Source organism: Hyperolius riggenbachi, chromosome 3 (genome assembly GCF_040937935.1).
Source record: "Hyperolius riggenbachi isolate aHypRig1 chromosome 3, aHypRig1.pri, whole genome shotgun sequence".
In the NCBI taxonomy this organism is placed as follows: domain Eukaryota; kingdom Metazoa; phylum Chordata; class Amphibia; order Anura; family Hyperoliidae; genus Hyperolius; species Hyperolius riggenbachi.
The window spans coordinates 412,557,802-412,582,890 of NC_090648.1; positions in this window are offsets into that span (position 1 = coordinate 412,557,802).

Below are 25,089 nucleotides of genomic sequence, written 5' to 3' on the forward strand. Positions count from 1 at the left end.
TGTTTATTGTCTCTGTTCAACTCTTCCCGTCTTTAGATCTCTGCAGCAATGTTTTACTATAGAGATAAGAGTTCTGCTGGTGATGTTCACAGTTGGTTCCTGTCATTGCTGCAATTGACCTTAATTTTATCACCCTAGTTGGCCAAAAAATATCTAAAGCTGGCTATGCACACATCGATTTTGAACACTGATTGAATCTTCCAGTAATCTATTGCTCATACATATCCAATCGATTATCTTTTAAGCAATAGTGTGCTGTTTTTCAATCTCTGTGGTGTGGGGGCAGGACAGGAGTGGTGGGGGATTGATGGTCCATAACTTTGCTCTGCATCGAGCAGTACAGCACTTGCAGTTTGATTGAAGCTTGATAGAGTTCTTCTGAAGCCTATCAAAATTAAACTTGCTGTGATAGAGGTTGATCACTAACCAATTAAATGGAATAATGATCAATTGACTAGACGTATTGGGGCATTATTGACCTGTGTATGACTAGTGAGAATGAGGGAGTGAAATTGACAAATTTGGTCTTGCAGTGAATAAACTCCAATCTTGCTTTATGAGATCCTCACAACCCGGATGCCTGGTATATAGCATTCAATTAGATAGGTCAAATGCATTATTTCTGACAGATCTGATTCTGATTTCCGACCGTTTTTCTGATCAATTTTGTATAGAAGTGTTTGGAAAATGATTGGAAATCCATTCTGACTTTTCAGAAATAATTGATTCAACTCATCTATCTAATGGGAAATTGCATGGTGTGTACAAGACACTACAGTCAAATTTGCCATGTGGCAGGCTTAGGCAACAATAAAGAAGTACAAGGGGCCATCACATTTTCGGTGTAAACAATCATGAAGTTGATCTTAAATCTGCCTCGCTGTACTCACTTTTGTTGCCAGTGGTTTAGATATTAAAGGACAACTATAGCGAGAGGTATATGGAGGCTGCCATATGTATTTTCTTTTAAACAATACCAGTTTTGTGGCAGCCCTGCTGATCTATTTGACTGCAGTAGTGTTTGAATCGCACCAGAAACATGCATGCAGCTAATGTCAGCTCTGACAATAATGTCATCTGATCTGCTGCATGCTTGTTCAGGGTCTGTGTGGCTAAATGTATTAGAGGCAGAGGTTCAACAGGATAGCCAGGAAACTGGTATTGCTTAAAAGTAGATAAAGATAGTAGCCTCCACATACCTCTCGCTACAGTTGTCCTTTAATGGCTGTGTGTTGATGTTATTGCACAGCAAATAACCTTACACTGTTAGAAAAGCTGTACACTGACTGCTTTACATAGTATCATAGCGTCATATCTTCAGTGCTGTCTGTTCCATGAAAAGATGAAATACAATATTTATGAAAAAAGTGAGTGGTGCACTTACTTTTGTGAGATGCTGTATACTGGGGAGATATCCTTTCAACAGTGTGGTGGTGGGGAGGGGGGGGGGGGCCTAAATTTATTGCTCTGCTTGGGGCCCTGCATGGTCTTAATCCGGCTCTGCCTGTGCCCTGCTGTGTGAATGCTTCACTTTCCCCTTCATTAGCAATGCCGGCTGTCCTCATTATTAGCTGTATCCAAACTGCTCCTGATCGATCCCGTTGTCGATCAAGAGCAGATTGGACATTTAGGAAATAATGCAATTTCCTGTCTGACTGACAGCAATTACATATGTACTCAGCATGATGTCCTACCATGTTATTATATTGTGTTGTGTTGTTGAGGGAGAGCTTTAAGGAATCCCCTTTTTGAAAATCCTGGGTTTGCCCCTGAAGCTGTGGATAGTTTGCATGAAATTTGTTTGGAAGTCAGAATTTTTGGCATGTCCATTGACCAGGACTACTGGAGACCACTGATAGTTTTCAATTAGAGATTTCTGGTTTTCCCTCTACAAGTGAATTTTAGTTTAATGGACAAAGATCTAAGTTAATCAATTTAATATTACAGCCCCCCGATTAGATGATGCTTTCATTCTAGTAGTCATCCATCCTGATGTAATACTTTTTTTACATACAAGTCCAACCAGCAAAACATAAATAAGCATTTGGTACCTTTCTCTCCTGAACCCTCACATCTCCCAGTTGATCCAGGGAAGGCAAAAAAAAACCCTTAGGCCAAGTTCACATTTACGTTTTTGAACGGAACCAGCCATAGGGATCCGGTGAAAACTGTTCATTTTACAGCCAGTTTTGTTGTAAAACGTCCGTTTTCCGTTGGTTCCTATTGCGCTGCAAAACCTTTCGTTCTGCTGAGCGAAACGGTCCGGGAAATTAGGTCCAGCAGCATTTTTTTGTCCATTCACCGGAACGGATCACGAGACCGTATGGCCCGATCTGCTTGCAAAAGCTAATGTGAACCAGGCCTAACAAGGCTTGGGCCTATTAACTTTTAAGAAAAAAAAAAATTCTTCCCAACTCCAAGTGGCAGCCAGATTAAATCCATGGATAAACTTTTGATGAGAATTATCTAGTACTTATAGCCATGGATGTCCTTCAATGCAAGGAAGGCATCCAACCCTCTTTTAAATGCAAATATAGAATTTGTCATAACTACTTTCTGTGGTAAAATAGTCCACATTTTAACAATGCTTACTGTACTAAGAAGTAAGCATTATCCTTCCTAAATAGATGGCAAAGTCTTTTGTTCCTCCATACACAACCTTTGCACAACCCTAGGGACATAAAGCTCATCTGCCAAGCGTTTGTATTGCCCTTTGATGTATTTATATGTTAATCAGGTTACCACTTAGCCGTCTTTTTTCCAAGCTAAATAAACCCAATTTGTCCAACCTTTCTTAATAAGTGAGAACGTCCATCCCCCTGATTAATATAGTTCGGACAAGGGCATCATAATTGTAAATGGAAAAAGAATAATGTTATTTGCGTTTCAAATGCATATTTCCTTTTCTTGTTCAAGAGATTCATTCAAAGAGTGCCATTCATAAAATGTTTATTGCTATCTTGCTATCAGTATTTCACAGTAAAAAAAAAACTTTATCTTTCCTCTGTATCAAAGGGGGTAATACCAGGCTGGCTGGTACCTTGCCACTTTTGACATCATCTGTTTAAATTGTGGTTTCGTAAAGACGAATACTGGTATTGGGGTTTTACAGTTTACCTACAGCGAGGTTTGCCTCATAATTCTAATATAAAAAGACCTTGTAGACCCACTTGTGTCAGTGACACTTTAGCAACATATAGCAAGTGATATTTTATTTGCTGTTAGAGACAGATATGTTTTCCTTAAAAGCTGTTGTTTTGTTTGGAATCGTAGCATGTGTCTGTGGATTTTCCATTAAGAAAGCTGTCCTGAATGAAATAATTAAAAGATCTCAGTCCATTCTGAACAGTTCCTTGGTGAGTAACACAGTATTGATAATGGTCTTTATAACAGATAAAATGTGTTTTATGTATTGCAGATGAAGAAAGACATTGTTGGTGTTTGTAGTGTTCTAGTGTGATACATGTTGCTGAAAAGCGGACAGAAGCACACTAGTGGAAAATGAGGCCTTTCTCCAGACTTTTGACATCAGTAATTAATACCTACTAAGTAGCAGTATCTGTTGCTACATTGCAAATCATGATGAGAGTAGAGTATCTCTGTATAGCTTAAGAACTCTGGGTTGTTCTTTCTGAAGTCAGAACTCAGCAATTCTATAAACAGGTACCGTAAGTGTTGTGTTTGAATGCATGTAGCCTGAAAACCCTGCCCCATTCCCAGCCTGAAGCAGATGCAGGAGCTATCTGTTGACTATACAATGTGCCTGCTCCTAGATGAAATCATTTGAACGAAGAGCAAAAAATCAGTTTTCTATATGCTCACATAATCACAGATCAGTATAGCTACAGTATGTGTGGTTTATACCAACTGAAATGTGTTGCAATAGATTAGAGGACCTATTATGATCCGTTAGGGTATTTTTCTTCTTATTTGCCTGGACTTAGGTTTTAATGTGCAACTGCCTGAAGTTGTTTTGATTCTAAGACCAGGGACTAGCCAGTACTAGTCTACTGTACTGTCAAATGGAAATAATACTACGGTCTATAAAGATGAAAGAAAACCCTAAAGGAATTGGACATTTGTCAAAGTTGAATAGGACTCAAAACATCAAAAATAATAATTCATACTATGTATACATGTATAAATGTACTAGGTCTTGTGTCCCATTCACTACAATGGAAATGATGTTCAAAGACATGTAGATAAAGGGTTTCACACATCAGCAACTTTATACAGTGGATACCAACAAAAGAAAAATAATAAAAGTCTGAACCATGCTTAAGAAATCCCTGTAGCTTCTTCCAACTTGGCTTATTAAATCTAGAGGAAGCAGCGAAAGGCCTGCTGTATTGGCTCAATCATTAATACATGCACTAGATTAATATTCGGCTAGAAAATGCTTCAATCTTAAGAGTTTGTTGTATGAGAGGATGATTGCCTGCGACATTTGTGTGACTCTAAAGCTATATGTTTTATTCCTTACAATTCTTTTATCTATATAGTCATTTTACCTTATAATTTCTAGACCAATGACTGTCATGCTTTGAAATACAGTTTAGTAGGTTAGCAAATTGGTTTAGAGATTTCTTAACTCCACTGTATTGGGTGCATGTGTGGGTTTCGTGTTCAGTGATGAATTAGATATTATATGGCAGGCTGGATTGTGTATTGACTAAAGTCTACCAGAGACGGCTGAAAGGAAAGATTTGATACTTACCCAGGGCTTCCTCCAGCCCCATAAACACGTCTGAGTCTTTCGCCATCCTCCTGTGGTCTGCCGTTCAGCCACAATCAGCCCCAGTAACTGGTTCAGTCATGTCAGTCATGGACTTCTACGCATGCATGTGAAGTCCCTGCATGCGCAGAAGACCTGGACTGATGCAACTGAACCAGATTACGGCTGTACTGCAAGCCTTGGGAGGATGGCAAGGGACTCAGACGTGCTTATGAGACTGGAGGAAGCCTCAGGTAAGTATCAAATCTTCCCTTTCAGCCCTCTTTGATTTCCTTTAAAGCAAATCTGAAGTGGAAGGCTCTGGGTCCTATAGATCCTTTCCATTCCTCTCATGTTCTCCTCCTTCCAGCCGCGTCACCCCAGTTAGAGGTATTTGACTCATCAGGCGATACTGCTCTGTGAGCCTTCAGTAGCCCGAGTGTTCTCGAAGACACGCCGCTCTGTACTGTGCATGCTTGAGCGTGCTGTCTCGTGCATCCGCAGTATGAAGCACTCTGGCTCCTGAAGCCTTCTGAAGCCTCCCGTGGTGGCAGATTTAAACAGGGTGGACAGTGCTGGAATGAGGGGACCATGGGAGGAACTGGAAGGCTCTATAGGACCCAGAGCCTCCTGTCTCCATATGTATGTTTTTTATTTGAAATCAAATTCAGATTTGCTTTAAAGATACCATCTTTGACTCAAGTAACCAGCGTTTGAACCCTGGCTAAAGCCTGTACCTATAATTCAGTAAGGAGTCCTTGGGTAAGACTCCCTAACACTGCAGGATGGCCTTTTAACTGCACATTTAGTGGCTGCAGCTTTGAAACACTTGATGGATACTAAAAATTAATTACTTGACATATATTAATACATGTGTGTGGAACATGTGAATTGTGGTCATATGTCATTTATTTCAGTGGCTAACCATCACATTTTTTTTGAAGGCAAAGTGTGTCAGCATGGTTCCTCCTGTCACCATTGACATTACTGAGGTGAGATTTGTAGTATGCTTGGTTTCATGTTGTGCATTTGTGGCAAAACGTGTGTGTATTTATACATATCAGTATTTTATATTAATTCCAGTAGAATAGAAAGATAGTGGATATAAATTAACTAACAGAATTTGACTTAGCAATCATTTAGTAAACAAGCAATTAACAAATATACAACTTTATTCTATGGAAGGATTAACTACAATTTCAGCTCTAATGCAGTACATAATATTGCCCCCACTTACAGAAACAACTTCAAGCAATCTTTCTTATAACTATCCATACGTGTCTGATATAAACTGAGATTTCTCTCATTTTTTTTTTTTTATTTATTTTTTTTTTACAACTGTTTGATGTTTTAGCCATTTCGTGCATACACAGCCTGTTACAAATCTCCCTACATCTGGAGAAGGTTTAGATCTGAGTTCTGACCATGGTTTTGTGTGTAGATAGTCTGCATAATAGTGAAAACATAAAGAAACACTGTTGATACACAGACATAGGTGAGCTTTATGTGACTTTACAATATAGGCTAATTATTACCATTTGATTGCAGTTTACTGAACTGAAAATAAACTGATGAGATAAATAAATGCATTTGTCCTGCTGCTGCTAAATGTTTCCTTTTTAGAATCCCAGTGTCATTTTTGTATTAAAAGCTTAAAAAAGTAGTGTACAATCAAACAGAGGCACCAAAAGAATAAAAATAGCTAAAAATGTTAAAAGCTAGAGGAGGCATTGGTGACCCTGCTTTATCGGGCAATATAGACAGGAGTATACAGCAAATGCAAGTCTAGTTAAAACCAAGTGCCGTGCCTCTGTTAGAACTAGACCTGCATGTGGTGTATACTCCTGTCTATATTGTCTGATGAAACAGGGTCATGCCTGTGAAACGCATTGCACTGAATCTTGGAGTATGTAAACAAACTATATCATTTAACAATACAATAATCTTATGTCTTGTTGGAGGAGGTAATTCCCCCCGTGCCTCCTCAAGCTTTTAACATTTTTAGCTATTTTTATTCTTTTGCTGCCTCTGTTCGATTGCATATTGTCCACAATTGGTGGAGGGTTGCTACCCCTTATTCCTACCTACGGAAAGCAACTTCTTAATCCTGAGTGGGGTCAAGACTAATCTCCTCACCTGCATTTACAGTGGTTGCCTAAGTGGTAACCCTGGTTTGTGAGTATACCTATAGTTACCTTCACATTCTTCATCCTAATACCAGTACTTACTACACTATATTGGGTTCTCAGTGTCTATCTTTTGTTTCCTTGAAAAAAAAAAGTAGGTTTAATGTTTTTGTTGTCTCCGCTGAATGATACAGTATTTTAGTGTTTCAGTTCCACAATCATGAACATTATGAATTGTAATTGGTTATCAGTGATAGATATCCTATGTTCAATCAGATCTTGACTTGAGAGAAAGCTTCATTTGCACTGACTGCACATTTCACTGAAATTTTCCACACTGCTTTACAGAGTATATAGTCTTGTCACTAACTTTTGCTCAGAGGGGCTCACAATCTAATCCCTACCATAGTTATATGTCCTTATCATGTCATCATAGATGTTATTGTAATCTAAGGCTAATTGGAGGGAGACAATTAACTTATCTGTATGTTTTAGGCTATAGGAGGAAACTGAATTACATAGAGGAAACCCATACAAACATGTGGAGACCATAAAAACTCTATGCAAATAGTGTCCAGGCCCAGATTGAAACCTGCAAGACAAGAATTCTATTCACTATGCCACCTGAATGTGTCAAAGATGCATGATCTAACTAGCATGGAGGCTGAATAATTAGCACTTTCCCTTAACACCTTAAGTTCAAATCCTGGCCAGGATACTATCTACATGGAGTTTGGCTGTCTTACCTGTGTTGGATTCCTCTAGGTGATTGGTTTTTCTGCCTACAATCCAGCAACTGTCTCTCTGAACTATATATTAGACTGTAAACCCTCTGGAATTAGTTAACTATGTGACTAGTGTAATAGTAATGTGAAATATTAACAATAATATTTTTTTGTAACCATTTGATTTCTAGGGACCTACTGCGTTTTGCAAAGCAGCCAAAGCTCTGAAACATTCACACGTCTGTTCTGAATTAAACGAAGATGTCAGTCATATTGCTCGTAATTTATTTTATCTAGGGTCAAGTGTAAGTGAATGTTGAAAAGTACTCAATAATTGCTTGTTGATGTCACTGTTGCTGTGTTAGTGAGTTTGTAGCATCAAAAAGGTTTGAATGCTTTATGAGGACTAACAGTAATGTCTTTTAGGATTCACTTTCGGGAGCGTGTCCTTCCATTTTTAGACCCAAATAAAAAAAAAATGTACTTTAAAATATTTTTACTAGAAGTAAGAACGCATTTTACCAACTTATAGGAGGATGTAAATGTACACAAGCATTACAAATAAGCATTGGCTTAGATGGGGAATTTGGGGTAGGACAGATCAGAGAGGTTTATGTGGTCACTTATAAAGTTATTTAACCACTTCAACACAGATTTTAGCCATCTTCTGCAGCACCATATTAACAATGCAAGGTTGCTAAAGCCAATCTCTATCCCTTCCTCCCACTATTATTATAGCTACGGTATTTCATATTTTTATGGCGCCAATATCTTCCACAGCGCTGTACAGAGTATATTGTCTTGTCACTTAACTGTCCCTCATTATTGCTGTACCTGCCATTATACTGTAGGTAGGTTCTGTAGCTGTCAGCAGAACAGCCGCTTGCCTCTTTCCGAGTCAAATGATTTACCATGTATGCTCATGGCAATCACATGGGCAGGAAGAGAACAGAACCTGTTGCAAAGTCAGTCCTCTCCTGATGGCCCTGCTGTGTGACAAGGAGGAAAAATGTTTTCCGCCATTTATTTAGGAAAGGGTTCTTTACAGTAAGAGTGATTAAAATGTGGAATGCATTGCCACAGGAAGTAGTTATGGCAAATTCTATACCTGCATTTAAAGGGGGCTTAGATGCTTTCCTTGCGTTGAAAGACATCCATGCCTACAATTACTAGGTAATGCCCAGTGATGTTGATCCAGGGATTTTATCTGATTGCCATCTGGAGTCGGGAAGGCATTTTTTCTCTTTTGGGGCTAATTGGATCATGCCTTGTAAGGGTTTTTCGCCTTCCTCTGGATCAACAGGGATATGTGAGGGAGCAGGCTGGTGTTGTACTTTGTTCTCTGGTTGAACTCGATAACTCGATGGACGTAAGTCTATTTCAACCCAAATAACTATTTTACTATGTAACTTAAAAAAGTTAAATAAATAATAATGTATTAATAAAAAATAAAGAAATCATATAAAGATTTACAATTGAATAAAAAGAAACCATGCCAATAATAGCCATAAAATAATAGTTAATACTACTACATGGTATTCCTCCTTTACAACAGTTTTCGTCATGTCAGAATGCAAAGAACATTTTTTTGTTGAGAACATTGCATTTTATATGCATGTATTTTTTCTTAATTATATGGGGCACTAAATATTGAGTAACAAAAGAATGGCTTGCCAGCTCTTAAAATATTGTCTCTGCCCGGCAAACTATATAAATGCTATCAGGGTGGGACTACCACTGTTGATATCTAAATTTGGATGTTTTGAGGCATGCTTCTAATCTTTCAGTATTATTGATAATTTAGCAAGCAGAATCAGGAAAATAACAATTTGGGAAGGACAATGGCTTAACATTTTTTTTCCCAAATGAACATTTCTGAAGAGGTACAATTTTCTGTATATACTGTATATTCCTGCATATAAGACTACTTTTTAGCCCTTGAAAATCTTCTGAAAAGTTGGGGGTCTTCTTATACGCCGGGTGTCATTGATGCCGGCTGTTACGCCCTATCCTGTCACCGCCTCTCAGATCTCCCTGCTGAGCGCAATCTATTCTTCCATACCGCTCTGATAAACAGGTAGACAAGGAGAGCTGACCAGTCTACTGAAGGAGAGTTGACCAATGCAACAAGTCAATTGACTATATACGGTTATATACTGGGTAACACATACAGTACAGCACAAGTATCTGTTCATACACAGCACCAGTATATGATTTTTTTTTATTTTAATTTGGGGTGCGTTGGAAGAGGTGTAGTGTTATACGGCGAGTATATCCCAAACTCTATATTTTAACTGGAAAAGTTGGGGGGTCGTCTTATACGCCCAGTCGTCTTATACGCCGGAATATACGGTAAATGCTAAGGAGCAGATGTACATTATATCCCTTATCTACTGAGGCATCCTCAGATCAGAGTTCAATTGAAATGGTTGGATATACTGACCTGGATTTATTGAGAATCCTCTATCATTAGGAGTCAAAGGTTTTCATCTCTTGTTGGGGTAATGTCAGACCAGAGCAAGGGACATGAAAACATTTGTAAATAATTGTTTGGGCAATTGTGTGTGTGTTCAGATGGCCACAAGAAGAGATTGTATTTAATAATTTAAGGATGTCCTGGATTATTTTTTTTTATTTATTGCTGCAAATGCATGTACAGAATCTTCAGCCACTCTACGAATTGAATTCACTTTTCTTTCCTCACATTGTTCTGATATCATCCAAGAGGGGGATACAAATTATTGGCATTTACTCCAAGCTGTTAAAAAAAATCTAGAAAAGTATAAAAGACAGTTTCAGGTCACTAAGTATTAACAAATCCCTATGCTTACGAGAACTGTCTCTCAACCCACACAAGATGACCACAACTGTATATAAGATGTGTGATAAATACACAATATACACATAAATTATAATCAAACTGCCTTTCCAGAAGCAAACTTATATATATATTTTTAACTCTGTTCAGAGAATTGCATAAAAATTGACATGAAGATGTCAATGCTCACCGTGTTTTTAATTTAATAACTTTGTTTTTGGAATGCCATTTTGACAATAATCCAGTTCTAAAATCAGTTAAACACATCCAATCTTGATTGGACAGTTTTACAGGTATGTTCACCCTGTGTGGGTATCTAGTACTAGGTATGATCTTTATTGGTCTGCAAAAACCTCCAACCTAGAGATGCTTCAGTAAATTATGCTCTGTGTTAAAGATTGTGGTGCAATTCATCTTTAAAATATATGCATTTTTGTTATTAGGACTGCTCAATAGAAGACTCAGTATCATCAGGAAAAGGAGAACGCATACCTCTTAAAAAATTCCTACACTCAATTTGGAGCAATGCTCTCAAGCACATGAATACATTTGTTTAATAATGTTTTTGCTATGGAATAATGTAATTTTCTATTTAATAATTTAATTAAATATGTTTTTAATCCTCAGACAGTGTGATTTTTTTTTTCTTTTAAACTCTTTAAATTATACTTCTGTTGAAAAAATCTTAGTGCTTTCATTCCAACACTATACAGTATATAATGCAAGGGTTCATAGCAAACAATATTTCAGCTTAATTATTGTGTTTATATGTGCAAATAGAACATTGTCATGTCTAACAGAAACTAGCATATATATATATATGTGTATATATATATATATATATATATATATATATATATATATATATATATATACATACATACATACATACATACATACATACATGCATGCATGCATGCATGCATGCATGCATGCATACATACATACATACATACATACATACATACACATACATATATATATATATATATATATATGTATATATATATATATTGTATATGTATATATATATGTTTTTAAATGTATATTTATATGCTGTTACTGTATTGATGCTATGGTGGGTGGTGGATATAAATGTTTAGCACTTTGTTATTTAGATAGGAGCTCCTTCTCCCCCCCCCCCCCCAAAAAAAAAACTTTCTTTTTAGAGATAGAGGTTAACAATTACCTGGTGTGAGACTGTGCAAGTATGGTTTGTTGTGTGGATTTGGCCCTCAGACCCATGTTCTATGATTAGAACATGATTGGTCGGAGACGGCAAACGGAGGACTTACAAACAAATTCATTTTACAAACAATCTCCCAGAACAGAACCTGTTTGTAAACGTGACCTGTTTTGCAGTACATGGACACTGCAATGTACGACAGTTTTCATTTTAGTATACCTCATACTTCCTGAAGGAAAATGGCCAGTGCTAAAAATGTTGACATAAATGTAAAATTGTTGATGAAAGTATACTGTCTTTTCAGTGGTTGATGGTAACATATTTTTATAGCCAAAAAGCATTTCTAGGCATCTAACTCATTTTCAGATTATATAGTAGATAAAATCACTTGTGAGTCACAGCATCAAAGAGCATAGAGGGATGCATTCTGTTCAGCCACACACAGGGCAGCCATCAGGGGGCACAACTGACACTGCAGTGATGGGCCCCGGCCTTCTGGGGGCCTTGGGCCCCCCACAAGCGCTGGAAGGGCAGCATGTGCTGGCTGCGGGCCTGTGGCTCACTAACTAGCATACTGGGCCACCACCTATACCTGGCTATCTATTCCCGGGCTGGAACCACCTTTACCTAGCTACCTACTCTGGGGCAACACCTATACCTGGCTACCTATACTGGGGCACCACCTATACTTGACTACTTATACTGGGGCTCCTATAGCTAGCAACCTATACAGGGAGCACCGGTACCTGGCTAACCTATACTGGTGCACCACCCATACCAGGCTACCTATATTGGAGAAACTATACCAGGCTACCTATACCGGGACACCACCTATAGCTGGCTACTTATACTGGGGGCACCTAAACCTGGATAGGGCAGGGGGACGAGCTGAGACAGAAAGGGACAAGAGGTAACATGGGGATAAATGAAGCACAGGGGGAACAGAGGTGGACAAAAGAGGCACAGGGAGAAAAGAGATGAGACGGGAACATGAGGTCACACAGAGGGACAGAAAAGAGGCACACACTGAGGTGAGACAGAGGGGGACAAAAGAGGTACAGGAAGAAAGGAGGGGGGCAAAAGCGAACGGATAAAGGATAAGAACGGACCTACAAGTCCCTATCTCATTTGTTAACCAGACACTACCTGTATTTTGCTAGTATTTGGCTCCACCCACAACATGTCATGGTCACGCCCACTTTTTGCCGCATCACGCTGTGCATGCCGTTATCTTCAGTGTCGAAGACATGCACATTTTTCGCCGCAGTGGACGGGCACAGCAACCAGTGGGTGGGCCCAGGGAGGGGGGGCCCAGGCCTGATGATGTGTGAGGAGCCCCAAAATTTCTGATGGCGGCCCTGGCCACACATGTTTAAGGCATAAGCATATGCTATAAATGTGATGTGAACTATAGTGCATATCTTCCACACATGCAGTAATATTTCTGTAAACTTGAAATCCTTTGAAATGTATAATGCAACCTAGATATAGTATCGGTATACATACATATTTAATCAATCATCTTTTTATTGAAAATAAAAAGGTAGCATACGGAAGTACAAGCAGAATAAAACAAGATATGAGCTATCACTTAGTAGCGAACTAGATGAATATCCTCACACAAAAATGTACAGGGGATACATAGCCCAATATGTGCATACAGATACAAGAGAGAAAGAGAAAATGCAGTACAATAATCATATCAGAGCATCACTGCAAACTAAGAATCATCTATACATACAAATTTAAACTCCCTGGCGGTAACCCTGAGTCAGGCTTGGGGTTGGAAATCTTCAGCTCAGAGCGGTAATAATGAGACCGACTCATGGTGACTTCCGCAACATCTATGCAGAGCAATGGAGCGCAGTGGGCATTTACACTCACCTCTCCAGGGATCCAGATGCTGGCAGCCATTCTTCTTCCTGTCCTCCGAGGCTCTGAATCGCCCTGGTGAGATCGCCGCCTGTTGTCATGTCGACAGCCGGCGATCTCACTATAGGGTTTCATTGCCACCACGGAGGGGGGAACTGCAGTGCTGGATCTCAGGGAGGTAAGTGCAGACGCTGCCGCAGATCTCTCTGAGATTTGATTACTTCTGCATTTTAGGGTCTGAAAATGTGCTAAACAATTGCACCGCTTTTAGACCCTAAAATCTGGAAAGGGAGGTTAAAAGATAAAACTTTTAATTGAATTATTTACACAAAAAGGCATGCAATAGATTTTCCTGAAAATATCGTCTTCCTAGTGTGAGTGGGGCCATCGCCGAAGTAGAAAGAGTGGGGCCTTGGGAGGTGCATAGTATGAGTAGGGTGAGGTAATAGGGAGTTGTATTATGTGAACATATTATTTTGTGTAAAACATTGCCAAATGATTATCTGCGTTTTTATATGCTTACTTGCAGGAACTCAAAGTTTAAGCCTGATTGTACTGTTCAGTAATTTAGTCAGAATCAGAACCATTTTATATTGGCTAAGTTAGTTTGCACTTACAAGGAATCTGACTTGGCAGTTGCTAAATGGGCAGTGACGATATGATACCAGTTCACAACAAGAAGGAAGTGTGTGCATCAAGCACCAAGTAAGACCTGATAATATGATGGTTTACAATATGCCAGGACAGACAAATTTATATTTTCCATTTCCAGTTCTGTGTTGTAATGCTTTCAAGTCTTAGCAGTTTCAGAATTGCTGTGTGTGCTGGGTGACTAATGTGGTTCTGTATTAAGCAGGGTTACCGCCTGAGGGAAGAAGCTGCTCCTATGTCTGGAAGTTTTTGTTACAGCTGACGGGTATGTGACTCCTAAAGGCAGATGTTCCAAGATGGGAGTGGGCAGGGTTAGAGGGGTCAGAGGCAGTCTTGGTCACTCTTTTTCTGCACCTAGTAGCGTAAAGGTCCAGCTGGGAAGGTAATCAGCAGCCAATTATTCTCTCTGCTGATTGGATGATGTGCTGGTGTCTCACCTCGCGTACAAAGCATGAACCAAACAAGTGAATGATGACACAGGGCCAGATGTCCAACTCAGGAGCCTGTAGATAGAGGTGTTCTGGTACTGTAAGCTCCTCCCCTCAACACAGGCCACACCCACAACCTTGGCCTGCATGAAGGCCATCACATTGCTTGAGGCAGGGACCACAGGCTGGCAACTGAACTGTGATCGGCTACCCTTTGGTCTGAATAGGAGAGCAGGAAATGCTAAATTGGTTTGCCAGCCTCTGGCAAGGAGATGGCTGATTAGGCTAATAGCCAGCCATGGCCTTACCTTTGATCTGCTATGAAATACTGTCTCAGATGTGTATTTTGCTTGGGCAAATGTCACCTGGAGTAGGGAAGTCTTTTTGATGTGTGTGCTAAAATACAGTTTGGAAATTAGATCTATGGGGAGGTGGGAAATCTCGGCAAAGTTCAAGGTGGGACAGGAAAGCTTTGAAGTTGCATATCACAGCCAGAAAGGATATGACACGCGTTCTGAAGAAATTAAAGTATATCTGGAATTGTACCCGGGGCTTCACTTTGGACTATATAAGTTGGTTTAGGATAGTCACAACTTGTAGTTCCCTGGAGATAGCAAAGATGCTGCCCCGACTTGTGGTCGGAGGACTGCGTTCTCCCGCAAACAACGATCAAACCGTCACGCTGGTAACGTTTATCGCAATTTATTTTTATGCAAATTGTCTTATTGTGTATCTTTGTAAGCTTTAGCTTTGTAATTTTTACTTTGTTTTTGTAAATCTTTTGTATATATTATTTTCTGCATTGTTCCACTTTTTTCTGGAATATTAAATCTTTATTTAATAAGTTTGATTTCTGATGTACTAAACTAGCTCATAGCCTAGAAAGAGACTGTAGTGTAATTTACGTTACAAGTTCAGTGCCTGATTGTGCTTTGCTACTGTACGATTGTATTGTGTGTGTGGCGTTCCCGTGTTTGGTCTAAGCGCAAAGCTGACCCAAATACGAAAACGCGAACTGCATTCAGATCACTCGACAGCAGAGTGGGAATCGTTGAAGTTACATAGTTACATAGTTATTTGGGTTGAAAAAAGACATACGTCCATCAAGTTCAACCAAGGAACAAAGTACAACACCAGCCTGCTCCCTCACATATCCCTGTTGATCCAGAGGAAGGCGAAAAAGCCTTACAAGGCATGGTCCAATTAGCCCCAAAAGGGAAAAAAATCCTTCCTGACTCCAGATGGCAATCAGATAAAATCCCTGGATCAACATCATTAGACATTACCTAGTAATTGTAGCCATGGATGTCTTTCAACGCAAGGAAGGTATCTAAGCCCCCTTTAAATGCAGGTATAGAGTTTGCCATAACTACTTCCTGTGGCAATGCATTCCACATCTTAATCACTCTTACTGTAAAGAACCGTTTCCTACATAAATGGCTAAAACGTTTTTCCTCCATGCGCAGATCATGTCCTCTAGTCCTTTGAGAAGGCCTAGGGACAAAAAGCTCATCCGACAAGCTTTTATATTGTCCTCTGATGTATTTATACATTTTAATTAGATCCCCTTTAAGACATCTTTTCTCTAGACTAAATAAACCCAGTTTACCTAAACTTTCTTGGTGAGACCTTCCATCCCATGTATCAATTTTGTTGCTTGTTTCTGCACCTGCTCTAAAACTGCAATATCTTTCCTGTAATGTGGTGCCCAGAACTGAATTCCATATTCCAGATGTGGCCTTACTAGAAAGTTAAACAGGGCCAGTATTATGCTAGCATAATAGTGTCTAGCAGCAGCTAGTGGTGGCAGTGAGAAGTGCTTTGAGGGGCGACAGCCTTGTTGTAGCTTGAATAAGGCTGCTCCCCGCTTGATCTGGTCAAACGCGCAGTCGGGAACCGTATCTGCAGGCATGCTGCGGGGCCGGTTCCCGACAGTGTCTACAGTGCCTTATGCTAAATATGGCCCTGTGATGATGTCATGATGGATTTGATGATAGCAGTATAAAACTGCACCAGTAAGACATAAGGTCAGAAACTGATCTGCATGCTTGTTGCTTATTGCTATGGATTATTAAAAAAAAAAACTGACACTTACCTGGGGCTTCTATCGCCCCCCCCCCCCCTTGCAGCTGTCATGTTCCGCGCTGTCCTCCTACGATCCTCCGTTACCCACCACCTGCGCAGTAAGCTCCTAGAGACGCTAGCAGGAGTGAGCACGCGTGCGTCGACAGCCGCGCAGCCACAGTTGTGTCATATGGATAATAGGACCGGGAACGGCGGCTGGGAGCAGAGGATCGTAGGAGGACAGCGCAGGACATTACAGCTGTAGGGGGACGATAGAAGCCCCAGCTAAGTGTCAGTTTTTTTTTGTTTTTTTTTTATAATCCACGGCAATAAGCATCAAGCATACAGATCCGTTTCTGACTGAGGTCTTACTGGATTTGCCAAATGCTTGTTTTAGGTGTGATCCAGATTCTAATGCCTCCAGAGATCACCAGAAATTCCGGGCAACGGGTATTGTTTAAACAGAAATAAATATGGCTACCTCCATATCCCTCTCAGTTCAGGTGTCATTTAAGAAAATTAAGTTCCAAGATGTTGCTGCTGCACCAGGAAGAAAGCTGACTTAACTACATGCCTATATACAGACTCACCACCATTTCATATGAGACCAGCTACTGGTTTGTCATCTTTAAACTTCAGAATCTTTACAGATGCATCTGTGGAAATGCAGTCATTGGTGTATAGCTAACAGGAGTAATGCCTAGGAGATTAATGACCATCAGTTGAATATTGGGGTTAAAGAGTTAAGTCCTGGGATGTTTCTTTTACTCCTTGTTTTTAGTTCCTTTTGAACACTCCTGAGAGACCTGTCTTCTTTAACCTTTGCTCTGACCCCAATGGGTTTTCTACAGGGGCGCCACACACCCATTAGGCCATCCTGTACCCAGCATCCACAGCACCGTCACAGCGAGTACTGAGAATGTTTGTGGTCATCTTGGATTAATAGGGCTGGGTTACACTCAATCAGTTGCTATCAACTATAATGCAATGGACAACTGATGTGAAGAAATTCTCTATATTTCCCTATGGCTCAGTTTACATCTATGCATTATAATAACATACAGGGGCGTCGTTGGGCAAATTAATTCAGAGCTCTTGTGTCAGTTCTCATCCATTGTGCCCCCGAATGTGTACTTCCACCACATAAAATAGTTCCATTTACATTAGCAAGCCTGGAGACAGGGAAGTATTGCCATGTAATAACATCACCCGGCTAGAGTTCGGCATGGTGGAAGGATACAGTTTTTGAATTGTGGTGTGTCTGTTTTTGAAATGCACGGCGGCATGAGAAGATCAGGAAGCAGGAGGAATGCGCCTGGCAATGCCTGCTATAGAGGATGCTTTGTGCAGCAGTCAGCGGATAATGTATGTAATTATTCCACCTCTTCTTCCCTCACAAATGGGCTATATAAAAAAGGGGTATCATCTGGGGAATGTGTTTAATAAAGTGCTGTCTGTAACATCCTTAGGTGTTCAAATATGTGTGTGCTTGTTGGAATGTCAGTCATCTCCTTTATTGCACTGAAAGGCAGCCACATACAGTGTGATTCTTTTACTGATGGGACATTCCTCAGGTTAAAGGTCTATACAGGGGGGGATCTACCTGTTTCAGCTTTGTGTCAGAGAGTTTTTGAGGCTGATGGTATTTCAATGTGGAGATGTTCATGGATAGGAAGTAATATGCTTAATGGAATAATGTGAGAAGATGTGTGTATGCTATGCCCACTCTGCAGGATATTTCCAGCATGACACTGTGTTTATACCACTATACTTTATATATGACTTTGCCTTACCCATACTCATTCTTTCTCCCTATATCTCTCTTTTCACCCTCCTTCTCTCTCTCCGAAACAAACTTTTGCTGCCTTAATTTTTCTGCCCCACATATAGTTTATTGGGCATTTTCTCCCCAAAATGCTTTTTTTTTTATTTTATTTATTACCTAATTACATGTAAATGAAATTATCCATGCCCCCAGCTCCTCCAGCTCCTAGGCATTCTGAGTCCCATGCTGCAAGTGCTCATAGGAGCTCAGCCTGGGGAGGAGGTGGCTTTTGCTGAAGCATGCATGAGATTTCAGAGGCAAGGTGGTGGAGAGGAGAATGTAGGAGAGGAGAGTGGAGTGGAGTTTTCACAGACTGAGGGGTGGAGATGCAGAGCAACTTGCCTGTATAATGATGACGCAGAATATGGCTGCTCTCATTTGATCACAGGAAGAAATAATCATATACCGTTGAAGCTGTTTGCAGCTAAATTATACTGTGTAAACCATCTAAACTTTAGATAAGATATATAGACAAGTTACTTGCTATAGTTGGTCATCTTGGATCCGCTTTAATGAGCTTTTATCCCCCAGAATCAGTAACGGTAAAATTGCCATGTGCACACTGTGGAGAGCAACTTTACCCCAGTTTAGTGCAGGCGCATAGTGTCTAATTTTGTTATAGTTGTAACACACTGCAACCTGAGCTCACACACTAAGTTATGCCTTGTATATTGCCACACCCTTAATCTGTCGGGACCATGCCTACTACACCATGATTAATCACATGGTCCCCCCGTCACTGGTTCCCAGAAGTACCCCAGATCTTCTGGGAACCGAGCAATGCCCCTGATAATGCATGGATGTAAACTGGCCCATTAGGAAACATGTAAAATTACTTCTCATCAGTTTTCCATTGAGTTATAGCTCCAGCCTTTATTCTATTTTTGTATCCTATTTTAGGAAGTATTAAGAATTATAGCATATTAGCATTAGGATAAATTGGAAGCAGTCTTGACTTTTCTAGTATTTTGTTTTATTTAGTGAGACAAAAAGAAAATGCAAAGCCATAATTGTCCCCCTGTCCAGTGGAGTAGCTAAGGAGCTTTGGTCCCAATTGCAAGTTTTACATTGGGCTCCCCAAGCATACATAACAATTCATATGACACAACAAAACCTGCCAAAGACATCCACAGTATGAGAGGAGGAAGGAAAGCGTTTGATAATGATTTTTAATAATTCAAAGCATACAGAGAAGTGATCATTACGCTGTAGCGCCGTTGAATAGCTATTACTGTGGTTGAGAGAGGGCCCCTCTGGTCCTAGGGCCCACCTGTGGCCGCAAACTCTGCATCCCCTATTGCTATGCCAATGTCTCTGTCCCTGACCAATAATGTAAAGCCTGATTCCTTTGTCTGGTGCTCTTGCAGCACAAGCAGACAACAGATTAGGATGCTCTTCGGCAATAATTTAATTTGAATATATCACCTTAAAAATACTGGTAAATTTCTTCCCTCATAATACCTAGAATTCTTGTATCTGTAACAATTAGAAACCAAATATCCGTTAGAATGTCCCTATGCGCTCTGTGTTTCCATTTTGCACTTGTTATGTGAAGGTAAAATTATAATACTTTATAAAAATACATTTGTTTATCTGATATTTAGTCTCTAAGTATTTTTGGGCTTTTCTTGCAAGCCTTCTCTGTGAAGAGATTTAACCGTAGATATTGTTTATGCTTAGTAATAGATTTACTATTTCCACTGAGCTGAAAGATGAAATGCAGAAAGCTTGTGGAAACAATACATATGTTCACTCTGACTGTTTTCATGTCAAAGTTCAACTTAAAGAGAGCCTGAGGTGAGCTCATAAATTTAAAACAAAATGTAGGCTACCTGATCCGTGGGGGCTGAGTGGATTAGGTAGCCACAAAAACCACTGCTCCCCGCCGCTCCTGGGGGCCGCCCTGGCCCACTTTCATTTTCGTGACCTCTGGGTCATGACGCTGGAATGAGAGACTGCGAATATCTTTCATAGCGTGCAGGGAGGCGGGGAAGAGGCAGGAGGCGCAGCCAGGGAGAGAAAGCTGCCCAATAGCAGCTCTGGAAACCCTGCAGGAATGCCAAAGGGGGCATGTTAAAGAGGGAACCCCTCTCCCCAATGTTTACCTCAGAGACAGTGATATATATTAGCTCTAATCTCAGGGGGCTATTGCGCTGCGTTGGGTGGGCAGAGAGCGGCAGTGGGGGGACACACAGGCATGTCATGAGGCAGAGAACATACCTCTGTGTCCCATCTGACATGCACGCACGCACACACACTTTAACATCTATTCAGCCTGGTTGGTTATCTCACGTGAAATAAGTCAATGTAATATGTTTTTATAGCATTCAATCCATTTTACCCATTCTGCACACGAGTTGAATAACTAAAAGACACGCAGGAAAGAGCAGTGAAGTTTTGCTGTACAATATATATATATATATATCCTACTAATATAATAAATGGGAAAGTTCGGATGTTTGGATGTTTAGATGTTTGGATGTTTGTTACTCGATCACGCAAAAATGGCTGAACGGATTTGAATGAAATTTGGCACACACATAGTAGATTACCTGGAATAAAGTATAGGATACTTTTTATTCCCATAACCAAAAAGGGGGTGGAGACAAATGCAAATTTCACTGGAAAATGTAAACTGCAGCCATTCTTACACTGTTAATGGCAGAGTTCTCAAACTTTGCACAGTTAGTCGTTGGGCGACTGGGATTAATATTCAGAAAGGTGGGAGGAGCCTACAAAAGCCAATCATAATTCACCTATTGATTTTTCAGGGGAATATTTCATTGCTGCCATTCTTGCACTGTTAATGGCACAAGTCTTAAACCTGGTACAGTGGATCATTGGGTGACTGGGGTTTAAATTGATAAAATGGGGTGGAGCCACAAACAGACAATCTTATTTGTTTCATTTTAATGCAGTTTATGGATGCCAAACACCGCAAAGCTCACAAACTTGGTCATTGCGTAATTGAGTAATTGTGTGTTAAGGTTAGGAAAAGTGGGCACAGCCAACACCAGCTAAATACATAATCAGGCAATACCGGGTCATCAGTGGGTGGAGACAAATGCACATTTCGCAGAGAAAATGTAAACTGCAGCCATTCTTACACTGTTAATGGTAGGGTTCTCAAACCTTGCACAATTGGTCACTGGGTGACTGGGATTAATATTCAGAAAAGTGGGTGGAGCCTACAAAAGACAATCAAAATTCACCTATTTATTTTCAAGGGGAATATGTGATTGCTGCGATTCTTGCACTGTTATTGGCACAAGCCTTAAACCTGGTACAGTTGATCACTGGGTGACTGGGGTTCAAATTTAGACAAAGGGGTGGAGCCAAAAACAGCCAATCAGATTTGTTTAATCTCAATGCAAATTATTAATGCCAAAGACCGCAAAGCTCACAAACTTGGTAATTAAGTAATTGATTAATTGTGTGTGAGGGTTAGAAAAGTGAAGGTATGTGCATCCTTGAGCGCTTATCATTTGTCTGTTTTGCTTGTCTTATGAAATGTGTATACCATTTATGAATAGCAGCACGAGGAATTATGTTTTTATTGCTAGGTTAGAGGTAGGTCTTCCCCAAGGGGGTACGTCACCGCCGTGGGGAAGTCTATTAGGTCATAATTTGTGCACTAATTATCACTGAAGCTAACACCCCCCCTTGGTCTATAGTGATGCAGGGTGTGTAATATAGTCCAGCTTCTGGAGCTCTGCCCACCGTTGCAGCTTAATCACTAATTCCCCCTCCCTCTCTTTGCCTGCAGTGTATGCTGGGTGTGTAATTTAGTCCAGTTTCTGGAGCTCTGCTCACCATTGCAGTTAAATCATTCAGGTATGAGGTTGTTTGAAAGCGCTGCCATGTCTCCCACTGTGCAAACTCAAATGTAAGTATACTAGTGGCTAGCTGCCTTCACTGTTTTAAATTCACTCTCAAATTTTTAGATTAGAGTTAGCACATAATTTTGCATCTGTTTTGCATTAGAGGCATGTATTCAGCCCTAGGGGGCTATGCATTGCCGCTGATGGCTTACAATTCAGGTGCATCCTTGAGCGCTTATCATTTGTCTGTTTTGCTTGTCTTATGAAATGTGTATACCATTTATGAATAGCAGCACGAGGAATTATGTTTTTATTGCTAGGTTAGAGGTAGGTCTTCCCCAAGGGGGTACGTCACCGCCGTGGGGAAGTCTATTAGGTCATAATTTGTGCACTAATTATCACTGAAGCTAACACCCCCCCTTGGTCTATAGTGATGCAGGGTGTGTAATATAGTCCAGCTTCTGGAGCTCTGCCCACCGTTGCAGCTTAATCACTAATTCCCCCTCCCTCTCTTTGCCTGCAGTGTATGCTGGGTGTGTAATTTAGTCCAGTTTCTGGAGCTCTGCTCACCATTGCAGTTAAATCATTCAGGTATGAGGTTGTTTGAAAGCGCTGCCATGTCTCCCACTGTGCAAACTCAAATGTAAGTATACTAGTGGCTAGCTGCCTTCACTGTTTTAAATTCACTCTCAAATTTTTAGATTAGAGTTAGCACATAATTTTGCATCTGTTTTGCATTAGAGGCATGTATTCAGCCCTAAGGGGCTATGCATTGCCGCTGATGGCTTACAATTCAGGTGCATCCTTGAGCGCTTATCATTTGTCTGTTTTGCTTGTCTTATGAAATGTGTATACCATTTATGAATAGCAGCACGAGGAATTATGTTTTTATTGCTAGGTTAGAGGTAGGTCTTCCCCAAGGGGGTACGTCACCGCCGTGGGGAAGTCTATTAGGTCATAATTTGTGCACTAATTATCACTGAAGCTAACACCCCCCCTTGGTCTATAGTGATGCAGGGTGTGTAATATAGTCCAGCTTCTGGAGCTCTGCCCACCGTTGCAGCTTAATCACTAATTCCCCCTCCCTCTCTTTGCCTGCAGTGTATGCTGGGTGTGTAATTTAGTCCAGTTTCTGGAGCTCTGCTCACCATTGCAGTTAAATCATTCAGGTATGAGGTTGTTTGAAAGCGCTGCCATGTCTCCCACTGTGCAAACTCAAATGTAAGTATACTAGTGGCTAGCTGCCTTCACTGTTTTAAATTCACTCTCAAATTTTTAGATTAGAGTTAGCACATAATTTTGCATCTGTTTTGCATTAGAGGCATGTATTCAGCCCTAGGGGGCTATGCATTGCCGCTGATGGCTTACAATTCAGGTGCATCCTTGAGCGCTTATCATTTGTCTGTTTTGCTTGTCTTATGAAATGTGTATACCATTTATGAATAGCAGCACGAGGAATTATGTTTTTATTGCTAGGTTAGAGGTAGGTCTTCCCCAAGGGGGTACGTCACCGCCGTGGGGAAGTCTATTAGGTCATAATTTGTGCACTAATTATCACTGAAGCTAACACCCCCCCTTGGTCTATAGTGATGCAGGGTGTGTAATATAGTCCAGCTTCTGGAGCTCTGCCCACCGTTGCAGCTTAATCACTAATTCCCCCTCCCTCTCTTTGCCTGCAGTGTATGCTGGGTGTGTAATTTAGTCCAGTTTCTGGAGCTCTGCTCACCATTGCAGTTAAATCATTCAGGTATGAGGTTGTTTGAAAGCGCTGCCATGTCTCCCACTGTGCAAACTCAAATGTAAGTATACTAGTGGCTAGCTGCCTTCACTGTTTTAAATTCACTCTCAAATTTTTAGATTAGAGTTAGCACATAATTTTGCATCTGTTTTGCATTAGAGGCATGTATTCAGCCCTAGGGGGCTATGCATTGCCGCTGATGGCTTACAATTCAGGTGCATCCTTGAGCGCTTATCATTTGTCTGTTTTGCTTGTCTTATGAAATGTGTATACCATTTATGAATAGCAGCACGAGGAATTATGTTTTTATTGCTAGGTTAGAGGTAGGTCTTCCCCAAGGGGGTACGTCACCGCCGTGGGGAAGTCTATTAGGTCATAATTTGTGCACTAATTATCACTGAAGCTAACACCCCCCCTTGGTCTATAGTGATGCAGGGTGTGTAATATAGTCCAGCTTCTGGAGCTCTGCCCACCGTTGCAGCTTAATCACTAATTCCCCCTCCCTCTCTTTGCCTGCAGTGTATGCTGGGTGTGTAATTTAGTCCAGTTTCTGGAGCTCTGCTCACCATTGCAGTTAAATCATTCAGGTATGAGGTTGTTTGAAAGCGCTGCCATGTCTCCCACTGTGCAAACTCAAATGTAAGTATACTAGTGGCTAGCTGCCTTCACTGTTTTAAATTCACTCTCAAATTTTTAGATTAGAGTTAGCACATAATTTTGCATCTGTTTTGCATTAGAGGCATGTATTCAGCCCTAGGGGGCTATGCATTGCCGCTGATGGCTTACAATTCAGGTGCATCCTTGAGCGCTTATCATTTGTCTGTTTTGCTTGTCTTATGAAATGTGTATACCATTTATGAATAGCAGCACGAGGAATTATGTTTTTATTGCTAGGTTAGAGGTAGGTCTTCCCCAAGGGGGTACGTCACCGCCGTGGGGAAGTCTATTAGGTCATAATTTGTGCACTAATTATCACTGAAGCTAACACCCCCCCTTGGTCTATAGTGATGCAGGGTGTGTAATATAGTCCAGCTTCTGGAGCTCTGCCCACCGTTGCAGCTTAATCACTAATTCCCCCTCCCTCTCTTTGCCTGCAGTGTATGCTGGGTGTGTAATTTAGT